Below are 13,574 nucleotides of genomic sequence, written 5' to 3'. Positions count from 1 at the left end.
CCTTCAGTCACCCCAACTTTTCATCCTCGGTAGGACCCAGTGCTTCCATCAACCCCAAATTTTCCCTCCATGGCGTCAATGGAAGGAGGCAGCAGCCGAGAGCATCGCGTTGCTGTGGCAACACAACCCACTTCCCCTGGGACCGCGTTGCCTCGGCGACATCAGGCGGGCAACACCGGCGGGTTAAATCGACTCAGAGCAGCTGCCCCCTGAAAAACAGGACAGCCCTGGCCTCGGGGAGCATGGGAGACCAGAGGTTCATCTCACCAGAGCCTGGTGAGTGTAGGACCCTGCACTGACAACGGGGTCTGGGTCAGGAGAAGGTGACTGGTGTGTGTGGTTCTTTGCAAGTGGTGAGACCAGACTACAGCCCAAAGGAGCTTCCCATCACCGTTTAGTGTGTTGAAATAAGATGGCAAGAAAGATAATGTCAGTAGGAGGGGATTAGCTGAAGGGAGCGAGTGCTGAGGCCTCTGTCCTTGGTTTGTATAATCAGGACCTGCAAACATCCCACAACATCAGAAGTTGTTTTCTCGTGTTACACAGTGCATCTATGAGTGGAGGTAAGCTTGTACATGGATTTTAGGGTTGTCCAGTGCTGCATTACACTGTGTCACATTCAGTACCCAGCATCATGTAGGCAGCAGATTAAAAATCAATTTACATAGGCAAATGCCTGTGTTAATGCTGTGAGCACAGAGCCTCCCACTTGTGTGTCTGCAGGCAGGCCAGCAACCAGCCCCAACCCACAGGAAAGCACTGACACATTCCCAAGAGCCCACAGACCCTCTATCACAATGGTGTTCTCAGATATCTGTACCAAACACCTTCTGGGGACTTCACTGGAGCCATCTGTGTAACTGCCAGTGAGGTGAGGGGGTTCAAAGTTTGATGAATGGATATCAGTTATCCACAGCACCTGAAGAGCTATTTGAAAAGCAGGAAGATGGTAAAGGACAGAAGAATTTGCAGAAGATAGGTAAATTCCTTGTGATTTGTCTGTTCTTGTATTAAGAAACCTCTTGCCTACTGTAATTAGCCCTTGAAGAGACAGCATCTCTGGAACACAAGCCTCTGTGTCCTGATTTTTTGTGTTAGCAATGCTTTACTTTTTGTTTAAGACTTACACTAATTCTTGCAGAAGAACAGAGCCTGCTCTAGGGGGTCTAGCATTACTTTTTGCCTCTGAAAATATTACTGTCTGCTGCAGTGCTATGTCTCAATGATGTTAACATATCTGACTTTAAGTAGACATTCCCTGCACTTTCAGCTACAGCCCTGCTCTTGCTCTATTCTTTGTATTTCTGACATTGGCCTTACTCTCTCTCAGCCATTCTGTGTGTATTTTCCACACAACATTAGCTGTCTTTCTTCTTACAATTAGAGCTGTGGTTAATCATGTTTACAAAGGATTTCTGAGCTGTGGGAAATGTTTCTCAGAATGTGTGGTTTTGCATCGTTTAGCCTTGAAAGGATGCTGCCTCCTCTGACCTCTTGCTGTTTTTCTCTCAGTGACTCTGGTAATTGCATCAATAGCCTTGGGAGTCACATTTTCCTTTCACATCTAGGAAAGATCCAACCTTTTCATACCCTTTCCCAGCTGAAACACATATCCGATCCCTCCTATTCTCTGTGGTTCAACCACATTAGCTTTTTTTCTGCCTTCTGTGCATACAGTCTTGTTTTATTCTTGTCTGGAATAAACTCTGCTACTTTTCTGGATCATCATTTCCACCACTCTACTTTTCTATGATCTTCTCAGTCTTCTTCTCCTCCCTGTATCAAACACATTTCTTATCTTCTCCATCAACATCCTTTACAACCCGTCTTCAGTCGAGTCCATCAGCAGTCATTCTGACAGCAAAGTCCCCAAAATTCTGACAGCATTTTGACACCATATCAAAGAGACATGTCAGTGGTTTTTCCACACCTCCCCACCACAGCTGGGCAAGAAACTCTCCAGAAACATCTGCAAAGGGAGTTTGGGACACAGAGACCAGCACAGTACCACATGCTCCCTCCACTTGAGGGGATTCATCTGCCGTGCTTCACCTTATGTTTAAAAGCAAACTGCCTTGAGGAAGACCTTTTTTTGCTTCAGAACACTGAGAAAATCAAAAATGACAGCCAGGAATGCATCCCAAACCCACACATTTCAGATTCTGATGTTACCTCAGAGCTACTCAGTCCCCACACTGATGCTCCACATTATCTGCACTTGTGGGGGGGGATTCCCTTTCAAACTCATGTCAGCGATGTCAGTTCCTTCAGGTTAATGTGCAGTCAGCAAGAAACTGGAAGCAACATGCAAAAAAACCCCCTCTTTCCTTTCTCTCTTCACACCTCTTTAAAGAGGAATGGTTTTTCTGAGTCACAGCTAACGCAAACCTGTTGGAAAAGATTCAGCCTAGAATTATACCACGGCTTAGAGGAACATGAAAGACCATTTAGTGTTCAAAGTACTATTTTGAATTATTAATCAAGCCCTCTGTCTGGCTTAGCTCAGTCAGGTCCTTCTTCAGTTTTTGTAGAGTTTATTTCTCTTGTCATCCTGAACAGTCTTTGACGTGCAGAACACAGGCTTGTTGATGAAACGAGAAGACTGCCGGCAAAGTTTGGCTCTGCCTGTGCCTTTGCAGAGAGATCTCAGTGCAGGGGATATGCAGTGCAGTTGTTCTTTTGTTCATATTTAATCATACGAGAAAGAAGAATGTAATTAAGGCCTGTCTCCCTCAACCTCCTCCTTTCCTCAGAGTATTTGAACTCTCTGAGAAGAAGGGAATGTAGCTTTTTCTGGCAGTGAAGTGCATCCCAGAGTGGATCAGGAGTGAATCTGCCCCCATCACTCCACAGCTGGCAGTGTTTTCCTGCCAAGCCATTTCCCACGCAAAGGAACATGGCCATTACAAACAGCATTGCAAGTACCAAAATCAGATCAGAGCTGGAAGCACAGTGTTTGCTCTTGGTTTTCTTTGCATGTTTGACAGCCCAGTCAGACTGTGATTGCTTCACTAACCCCCTCAAAAGCTGGATGATTTCTCTTTATCTGAAAACACCCTTAGGCGGTTACTAGATTTGAGGATGCAACATTAAATGGAGTTTGGCTCAGAAATAGACTTTTTTCCTTCTATTTAGCTATTTTAGCCATTTATTGTCTGTTTAGCTTTGTATCTCAAGTAAACTCACTTCATTTACACTCTAAACCAGGGTTTACTCTAAGCACAGGGTTACAAAAGATTTGCTGCCAAAGAATCCTGAAAATTGCAAATGTGTCATTGGAAAGGGTGTTTCAGGCTTGCAATTTTGGTTGGCCTTGGGCTGAAATGAAACTGTAACAGCAAAGACAATAAAGGACTGGAAGGGGCAGAGAAAAATGAGTCGACCCACCCGACCCCAGGACGGGGACTGTGTGGGAAGGAGATTCAGGATACTGACAGTGAGGGATGGTGTTTGACCAGACCAGGGAGAAACATCCTGGGCCTGAGCAGTGCCAGAGAGCTGCAGAAAAAAGAGTCAATGAGAAGACAGTTGATTGATGAAATTGCCTGAAATGAGGAAGGAGGGAGGAGGCTGTAATATGTAAACACTTTAATTGCAAAGTTGTTTAATCTGAGAGGTCCTAGGAGCTGACAGAATAAGTGCTGTTGCTCCTTCCCAGGCTGTGTAACAGGCACAGAGACTGACAGGGAAAGTTTCCACTTAGTGCCAGGGATATTAGATTATAAAAATGATAAAAGTTTATCACAGAAGCAATAAGCTGCTATTCTCTCAAGACCTTGCTGCCAAACTTTAGAAAAAACATTGTGGAAATCAAAGCAGAGCTCAAAAGGAAGAAATCTGCTACAGAAAAAATGCTGATTTAAATCACCTTTCAATTTGCAAAATTGTTTTTACCTACAGAGAGGCTTTAAACAAGGGGAAAATGTATTCCAGTTGCTTGGGATCAAAATCCAAGTCTCACAGACACACAAAGAATAGTCCAGAGGGAGAAGCCAATAATTAGCTGCTGAAAAAAAATGCATGGCAAATGAGGGATTCAATAGGGGTGCAAAGTGAAAAAAGGACGAAAGAATAGAAAATGTTCTTGCAGTAGCAAAAGTGCAGCTAAAATAGAGGATTTGATGATGTGAGGAATAAGGAAAAGGTTATATGGGAGGATTTCTTGGGAGTTAGCAAGTCTGAACGTTGCACAGTGACAGTGCTGGTGCTCAGAAGGAAAGTTGCAGGAAGGGTAGTTTAACTTAGGAAGAGCTATTCCCATGGTGGAAAAATATGGGCATTATGAGTTCAGGAAAGTGGAAGTTAAATAAAATTTAAGGATACAAAAATATGGAAATAGGGGCCAGTGCTGGGTGCCCACAGTGGGAGTTTGTCCAGCTGCAGCAAGGGCCAGCGAATCCCCCAGGGAAGCAGAGCCAGGAGTTGCCAGGGATGGCAGCCAAGCATGAGCCAAGAGCCTGGCCATGGTTGGGGGCTGGCTGGGGGGCAGTGGGGCCACAGCCTGGCACAGGAGGGATGCAGAGGGAGCTGGTCCAGGCTCTGATGCTCAGCATCCTGCCAATCTCATGATCCTCCTTGTCTGCTGCAGACGTCCTTTGCCACCCACTCCAGGGATGGGGCAGCCCCCTGCCTTGCAGGGATTATCTCCATCCAAAGCAGCACATCTGAAGCTTTAAAAAAAACCAAAATAATTATTAGTTGCCTTTAAACTGAGATATTTGACAATCAAAGAAATAAACAATGAAGGCAAAAATGACAAACCTGAAAATCTGTTATCATAATTCAGGAAAGTATTTGATCAAGTGCCAGACATGACAGGTCTGCTCCAGCTGCAGTTTTCTGCAGCTCAAGCAGAGGAAAGCCATGCACTCTACCAGTGGCTTTCAGACTGAAGCTGTATGTAGGAACAAGAAGTGATGGTGTCTCACGTTAAAGGACACAGTTGCTTTCCCAGTTATCCCTATCACAGGATTCAGCTTCTGCCCACAGTCAAAAGCAAATAGTTTAAAATACACTTTGAAATAGGCCAGTATGCTGGGAAAGGTCAAATTTTTGCTGGAATTTTGAGCAGTACATATTTTTACAGGAAAAGACCCAATAAAGAAGGTAAAGTAGAGGAGGCAGCAAGCACTCACTGTATCAGCAATCCAGGCTCCCAGGCTGCTGAGGCAAACAGCCCTCAGGGAAATGAGATTGTACTTTACCTCTGACATATATAGAATAACAGATTTCTCATTCATCTCTAGATTCATATTGAAACTGATTAGGCAAGAGCTACTGGGACAGGAGGAAAATCATGACCAAACCCTAGAAGCAGTATTTGTTAGCCAGATGAAGTCTCAGGGAACACTCTTTTGGATATGAATACTCCAGTCATTGGAAGGAGTTAAGAGACATTGAGGTTGACTCTTCCATGCTTCCGGTAAATGAAAACCTATTTATTTATTTATTTATTTATTTATTTATGAAAATAAGTTGCTTTTAAACATTATTTAGGACAAAGAAGGTCCTAGAAAAGAGTCACCAAGAATAAGTAAAATGATAAATAGTAAATAAATTCTTAAGATCAGATTTTTTTTTAAGCATATTTAGAATAAATTTAAGTTTAATTTCATGGCATATGACAGGAAAATCTGATATCTTATGAAAATGAAAATCAAGTGGTAAAGATCATTATTTTTAATATACGAGAATTCAGGAGAACCATTTTTTTCAGTAAGGTAGTTACATATTGTAGCCAAATGTGTACTAGTGCTGTTTACTTACTTGAAAAAGCTTTTATACTTGAGATACTTTGAAGTAAACAAAAAAGATGTAACAATTTGTCAACTGTTACATTAATTAATTGTATAAAGAATAAAAAAAAGGAAATCCCAGAGAAAAATAAGAAAAAGTCAAATGTAGAACCTTACAAGAGCACAAGTATTTAAAATTTTGAGAGGCACTTGGGTTGGCATCCTGTGTTCAACAAGCTTACATGTGAAAGTTAGTCTTTTTTCCCCAAAATATGTCACCCCCTTGTTCCCTCGTAGCCCTTTATGGTGTCTTAGAAAGTGCCATGTTCTGCCTGAGCTGGATGTTGCCCTTGAATCCCAAGGGGGTCACATCTCTGCCCACACGAGCAGTAATTTATGACCTGGGTTTAAACACGATGAGCCCAGGCTGGTTGTGATGAGCCAGGGCAGGTGCCAGGTCACTCCCATGGAGAAAGGACCTTCAGCCACATCACCAGGAGAGGTTCCTGTTATTTGACACAGAAAAGGCTCAGAAGGGCTGGGGCAGATCTTGTGGACAAAGTCCACTGCATGGAACCTTCATCCTCTAAATGATGCAGACAAAGCTCAGGCAAAGCTGCCCTGGGGCGTTGGGTCACTGAGTGACGACACGCTGGCCATACGTTCCATGGATCTAAGAGTTTATGAGTCTCAGAGTTATTTTTCATGTCCCATTGGAAGCCTCTGTGTACCTAAGGAAGCTGGATTTCCCATTTTCATGACCAGGTCACCCAGGTGAGTTTGGCAATGCATTCACATTCCTGAACACAGACATCTCAGGAAACCGGTGACTTTGGAAAGATTTTCCCCTTCCATGTCAAATTGTAGCAAATTTCAGAAGTGACACACAGTTGCCAAAGATCTTCCTTCAGGAAATACTCGTGGGCAAACATTTCACATATTTCAAGGTTCCTGGCAATCTTGTTTCAGGGAATGTAGAACAGCCATGTGACTAATGTGATTATCAGCTCTGTCAGAAAGAAAAATTAGACACGAAAATCAAGATGAGCATCTTCCATGGACACCTCACTTCAAGATCTTACCATTATTCCAAGCAAAGCTTTAGCAGGTGAGCTGAAGTGTGAACAAAAGGGACACAAAGCAAGAAGACGACCTAAATGCAGCAGGCTGGGCACTGTTAGTTTTGCCATCACTACCAACAGAGTCAGGATGGAGAAAGGGCCGTTGGTCTTTTGTTCAGCAAAACAGTGCTTGTTTATTGATGGTGTAAATGTTGCTAGGCTACGTGGATTAAATTAAAAACCTTTCCTTTCCCATTGTGTACACCACCTTCAGCAAAGAATGCTTTGTGAATATAGTAAAAGTTGTGGTTTTTTCCCAGATCATTCAAATTTAATTATAGAAGGACCTGTAGAAGACAGATTATCAGCCAGCTACTCAATAAAGAAACTTTTGAGCATATTTTGTAATCAATACCCATTTTATTAACCAGCAGTGCCAGTGCCCAGAGGAAAGTAATAGAGAATAAAATAGAAAATATCAATATGGCTGATAGAAACTATTATATTTTCATTTCAAAATGTAGAATTGGAAAAAGGTATAAAACAAGGAGAAAGGAGGATCATTGTACAGGAGCTTTGTACAAGGAGAGATTAAACAAGACATCAGCTTGGAAAAGGACCCAATGGAGAAGGGCTCAGAAAGCTATAAATTATTTCAGGAAAGTTGAAGTGGAACAATTTTACGTTATTTTTCACAAGACAAGATTTAAGAGACACCAGTGAAACCATCATTCAGGCAATCTGAAACAAAGCAGTGCATAATTAAACAGTACCACTCACTGCCATTGGATACTGTAGAGGCCAAACACAGGAAGGTGTCCGGGAGGTGATTGTATTGAAACCAAGCCTGGAGCTCTGGGTGTGGATAAAGCCTCCAGCCTAGTAAATCCCAGTCTGTGGCTGTGGATGACAGAGCTGGTGGTGGCACCCTGGGGAGGTAAACCTGGGTACTTTGTGCCCCTTCTTCTCCTCACTGGGGGCAGAGATTTGGGCTGAGAGACCCTTGGTCTGAGGCCCAATGGCCATTCGTAGAGACATAGCCTGCTTTTATCTTTTCCAGAGAGAGTAACCTTAGCTGTAATAAATTCTAGTTGCTGAGGGAGTGGGGCAGAGGACCCATGCTTCACAATCCAGTTCCCTTTGGGACATTTCCCTGCAGAGCTTCTCCACCTGCCCCTGTACCCGGAATGGGAGCGTGGAATGAAGCAAGGGGAGAGATCAGCACAGACCAGTCTTTGGGAAGGGAAGGGCTGGACTCCCAAACCAGCAGGCAGCTCCGGCATCCCTGGATGTGTTCACACTGGTGAGCAGGACAGCTACACACTGTGTTTTGCGGTCATTAATGAGAGAAATGCCAGGAACAGTCTGTGCTTTTAGGGAAAATGATGTATAGGTGCTTCATCCCGTGACCTGGACCCATGGGGAAGAAAATGGGGAAAACCCCAACAATTTATCGTAACAGAACTCATTAACATCACAAGGAATTGCTCATCTCGGGAGAGACAGACATTTCACACATGTCACTCTGCCTCATCCGTGATCCCCTGGTAGACACAGATTCACCCCAGCCCAGGGGAAACTGAACTTTACAGTCCCGATGGAGCTTTTCCTGCATGGAGGGGAGGTGGTGGTGGGGGGCAGATATGGATCTGGGAAAGCCCAGCTTCCTCCACCTGGAGACAACGGGGCTGTGGGGAAGGACAGAGATCGGGAAGGAACGCAGGGCTCTCTGCCCACACACATTCCCCGTCCCAGCAGTGGCAGGTGCCGGCCCATTTCCCGGGGTGCTGGCAGAGCAGGAGACCCTGCTCCAGCCTCCTGCCCACCGCAGCTTCAGGCTCCTTTCCAGGAGCAGCTCTGCGGCAGGAGCCAGGGTTCAAGCACATTGCAGAAGCTGGCCGTGCCTTGCAGCTGAGCACGCCTGCTCCGATGGGAAATGGGTGGTCGGGCTGGGAGAACAGAGAGTTCCCTCCACCGAGTGATCTCCTGCCGTCGACTGCCAGATCCTGAACTTTGGCTCCGGCCAGGAGGCAGTAAACGAAGCAAATAATTGCCTGGCAGTGAGTGATAGGGAGTCAAGGGTGAGCGGGTAGGGAGGGGCGGGGGATGAGCGAGAGGATTATGTTTCAGAGGGAAGTATTTTTTTAGGATTTGTCTATGCAGGCAGTCAGGAGCTTTCCTGAATCACATGGACTTAGCCCCAGGAGGAGGAGGACTCGCTGTAATTTTACACCTTTTCAGCATTTCAGCTGGTTCTGCTGAAATCTGTATAGGGATTAAAGATGTGCAGGGACAGAGAATTAGTTTCCTTGCCTTTCCTCTGTCGGGACAAACATTCAAGGTTAAATAATAATTTAGAATTTTTTGATGGCATGAGTGGTGAGAGGAAGGAGCCAGCAGCTGACAGTAATAAATAACTATTAGGAAACAGTATTAGGAAATAGTACCAAGGAGAAATATTGCTGCTGGGATATGCTTTCAGCTTTGGGAAATCCATACCCAGGCAGCTCAACATTTACTTAGGTATCCAGAGCTTGTGTGCAACTTCTCTCAGACCCAGAGCAGCAGCAGTGCTGGGGGAGAAGCCCAAGCTCAGGTCCCCAGAGAAGAAGGGAAGTCAGCTCATTGCACGGATAAACATCTCAGGCTTCCACTCTCAGTGCCAAGAGTTAGCAACAGTGTCGTGTCCTTCCGCAAATCGACACTCAAACTGTCACCTGCAAAGGGAAGTGAAGTTTATATATGACCTATTGCTGTAACTTTGATACTGATCTTTATGGCCAGGCTTCTAGTATGTCTAGGGAGAACCTGTGCATCATAAACTGCTTAAACTGAACTGTCTGAGCTTAAACTGAAGGGTCTGAATTCAGAGAAAGATGTTAGCAAAAATCCTGTCCCATGTCCACTTAACGTTTACATTTTTACCAGGTTTGAGAAACACTTGAAGAACTATTCTAACAGATTGAGGTAATGGAAAAAGTCCTCAGTTTTACACACAAATCTCCCTAAATTAGAAACAATTTTCCATTTCAAGCATCCAGCATCAGGCAGCCCATTCCTCCCCTTCACTGGGCAGCTTCCTCAGGGCAGGGTCTGCTGGGCAAAAAGACAAAGTGTGGTGTAAAATGGGGTCAGACAGAGCCACGCCTGGGGCCACAGAGCCCGCAATGTTGTGAATGAGCACAGCCACCCATGATCTGAGTACCCAAAAGGCATCCTGGAGAGCAGAGAAGAGGCAGGAATCCCAGCAATCCCTACACCCACCCTCCTGGGAAGCCCCCGGCTGCAAGGCAGGCGTCTCCCTGCCATTCTCTGGGTCAGGAGGAAAAGTCCCCAGGACACAGCTGTCAGGGCAGCCAGATCTATTTTCAATCAGGACAGTTGGGCAGTGCTGTCAAAGCCCTTCAGTGCTGAGCACACCCGATGACACCAGCACAGTGCCACAGGGTACGTGGGTCTGAGCCACTGACTCAGCAGGCATTTAAGTCCATGACCTGTACAAGCCAGCAGTGTGGTCACACGTTGTGGTTGGAAGCAGGATGTCATGAGGAACATGGGCCATGAACATGTTTGTGGCAAAGAAGGCCACCAGCCTGCTGGGCTGCTTTAGGAAGAGCATTGCCAGCAGGCCGGGGAGACGGTCCTTCCCTGCACTCACCACTGGTGAGGGCACACCTGGAATGCTGAGTCCAGTTCTGGGCTCCTGGCCTCCCCAGTACACAAAAGACATACTGGAGCAGCCCAGTGAACCACCACAGAGACAATGAAGGGACTGGAACATTTGCAATAGGAGACCAAGGGAGATGGAATTGTTCAGCCTGAAGGAGGCTCCATGAGGATCTTACCAACGTGTATAGATACCCGATGAGAGGGAGTTTAGGAGACAGAGGCCAGGCTCTCCTCAGCAGGATCCAGTGGTGCTGAAATACATGAAATTCCACTTAGACATAAGAGAGAACTGATTTTCTGTGAAGGTGATTGCATATCAGAGCAGATTGACCCAAGAGGCTGAGGAGTTTCTGTCCTTGGAGATACTGAAAACCCAGCAGGACACAGTCCTGAACAACCTGCTCTAGTGGGCCCTGCTTTGAGCAGGAGGGCTGGACTGGACCATGTCCAGAGATGCCTTCCAGCCCCAATTCCTTTGTCATCCTGTGAACTGTACAGTGGTGAAAGCCACTCTTTATGCCTTCCATAGCACACTCTACCAGCTCCCATCAACCAGCAATTTAGGAACATCTTGTGCCAAGGCTTTGCAGCCCCATCAGTTTTCAATAATTCTTAAACTGTTCTTCCATAATTTTTTTTGCATTCAGTTGCAACGACCTATATAGCTTAATTGTACACAAGATATAAAATGTACTTTTATTTTAAATGTTGCTTGATGTCCTCACTGGACAGACTATGTCTTGTCCTGTGAGAAATATGAGTAAATGCACCCTCTTCACATTACTCACCATTTGTAAGATATACTTTGCAATGTCCTTTCCAAACTGGAGAGTCTGTACTGTGTGTGCCTCCAACAGGCAGCTGCCTTTAATTAGCCAAATGTGATCAAGACTGACTTGCCAGGGATACTCCAAGGACCTTTCTGTCACTATAGCAATGCTGAGTGTGCACAAAAGCCACTTGCACGCAATGGGCAGAGAAATGCAAGCACAGAAGATTTACCTATCATTAATTACTTCTGGAATACTTCCAGGCACCTTGAATCACTGCTGAAAAAATCACTTGCATCAAAACAGAATGGGACAGGGATTTGTACAGCACAAAAGTATTGTGGAACTCTACACTGATTTTGATATCGCAAAACCAGATGCTACGAGCACAAGCAGCAAAAAGGCAAATATCATTGGTATCCTTTGCTGGTACCTAGTGTACCAGCTCTTACTGTGTGCCCCTAAATTGCAAATAGACTGCCTGAATTCCCACAACAATCTGGAAAATTAGAAAATAACATTTGAATGCAAATCTGGGCTTCTGAAAGCAAAAGAGTCCTCAGAGTGCAGGAAACTCTTTTTCTGAGGATGCACACAGAAATGGCAGGGGCAAAGAAATGGCAAATTTTGTATGGCAGAATCTTTAAAGACATAAGCAGATCTTTAAACATTTCCAGAGCGTCTTGGCTTCAGTTTTTGAACAAGCAAGCAAATATGTCTGATGAGCCTTTACAAATCTCTTCTTCTCCTGCCGCAGCTGATGGAAAGCAGCCCCTCATCCCTGATTGTCTCTTGCCATATTTTACTTAGCTAAAAGCACCAAATGAAATCAAGTATGTTAAACAACAGAATGTTATCATGCAAAACACAAAGCTCTGCAAAAACCTTGGAGTGGGGAAGAGTATAATTAGGATAAGTCAAATTGGGAAAAGGAAAAGAAATATTTAAAAAAAATATTTAAAAGGATAGTTTGGAAGAAGGAAGAGAGTTTATAGTTACTAGCAACAACTGAAGTATTAGAGAGTGTGCGGAATATTTCAGTCTTCCAGAGCAAATACTTCTTAAGGCCACGACCAGTGGGGCTCAGCTGGTGACAGCAGAGCCAACATAAGTGCTGGGCACCAAGCAAGAGGCAGCAGCTGAATCCAGGGCATTACTAGTCCCTGATTTGGTCTTCAAGAATTATATGTTTTTCATGGTCTGCAGCACTCCAGACTGATAGGACTGACATGGGAGGGAGCACTAACCACAGTGCACAGCTCATCACCAGGCCTGGGGAAGGCTCCTGCCTTCCAGCTGCCTCTCTGTCATGAAAGAGAGGTGAAACCTTTGCAGCCCAACTTGGAAAGCTGCAAGTGGCTCAAGTGACCCAGTGGCCTGCCAGCAGCAGCTGCTGGGCTGGCTTCCTAACCTCTGACCTTGCCTTTGGACCTTCTGGACTGTCCATCGCCCTGGCAGCCCCGACAGCCACCTGCTGGGCACCTGCCTCAGGAACCAGCCTAGAGCAGCATTTACAACCAGGATTCTGCTTCAGCTCTTCCCAGGTCCCAGGGAGGTTAGGAGCTCAGCAGGATGCCTTTGACAGAGCAGCTGGAATGGGCAGCTTTAAGCATCAGTGTCTGGAATTGCAAGAAAGAAGAGGCACATCTGTCCTCCCAAGAGGTGTCAGTATTTCTGAAACATGTAAGTAAAATAGAAGGAAAAAAATCCAGCTTTATAACATCTCTTAAAGCTGAAAGTTGCTTCTAGGTATCACAGTCCCAGCATCAGTAAGGGGCCAAAGCAGCCCCCAGAGCAGTACAGGGTAGTGTTTGATGGTGAGGCAGCACAGAGCCACTAAAGCAGACTTGATCTGCTTGAAACTAGCTTGGATTTAGTTTCAGTAAACCCAAAATTGTGATTAAAACCATTTAAGAGGTTCATGCCCTTTAATCACCACTTCTCCAAACCAGTATTAGCTCAGTGTTCACGCTTTAAGTATTTCATTCATCCATAGCAGCAATGACTGAGGAGGAGCAGCAGCCACTCCTGAACTCCTGAGCAATGAGGAATGGGGAAGGGCTGTAGTGGGTATGGCAGCAGCAAGAATGTGGAGGCAACTCCAAGTGGCTGAGATTTTGCCACATCAGAGGTCATCCCATTGATTTCACACCCCACACCCACATTGTAAAACACAAGATGTGGACTCTGGGGAAGGTAGGTTCCATTCTGGTCCTTCCAAAGAATTGGGAAGGAAAGTGGCATTCAAGGTTTCTCAGCAGAACTGGGTGGGAAGTTTTCAGGGCTGACCTTGCCTGTGGAAAGCCAAGGTGAAAACTGTGTCCTCGTGGTACAGGCCA

The 13,574-nt window shown here is 45.2% G+C and overlaps 1 long non-coding RNA gene across 1 annotated transcript; it reads left to right on the top strand.

The window, feature by feature from the left end:
- The first annotated feature begins 211 nt into the window (after positions 1-211).
- Positions 212-7,074, top strand: LOC113984155. The gene is made up of 3 exons (XR_005564408.1): positions 212-276; positions 5,247-5,422; positions 6,705-7,074. It is a non-coding gene; the product is annotated as an uncharacterized LOC113984155 (long non-coding RNA).
- The last annotated feature ends 6,500 nt before the right edge of the window (positions 7,075-13,574 follow it).

The sequence above is a fragment of the Pipra filicauda genome, unplaced genomic scaffold (genome assembly GCF_003945595.2).
Source record: "Pipra filicauda isolate LSUMZ 115617 unplaced genomic scaffold, ASM394559v2 scaffold318_size846807_pilon, whole genome shotgun sequence".
NCBI classification, from domain to species: Eukaryota; Metazoa; Chordata; class Aves; order Passeriformes; family Pipridae; genus Pipra; species Pipra filicauda.
The sequence above is the reverse complement of the archived record's forward strand: the minus strand, read 5'-3'. Positions and strand labels throughout refer to the sequence as shown.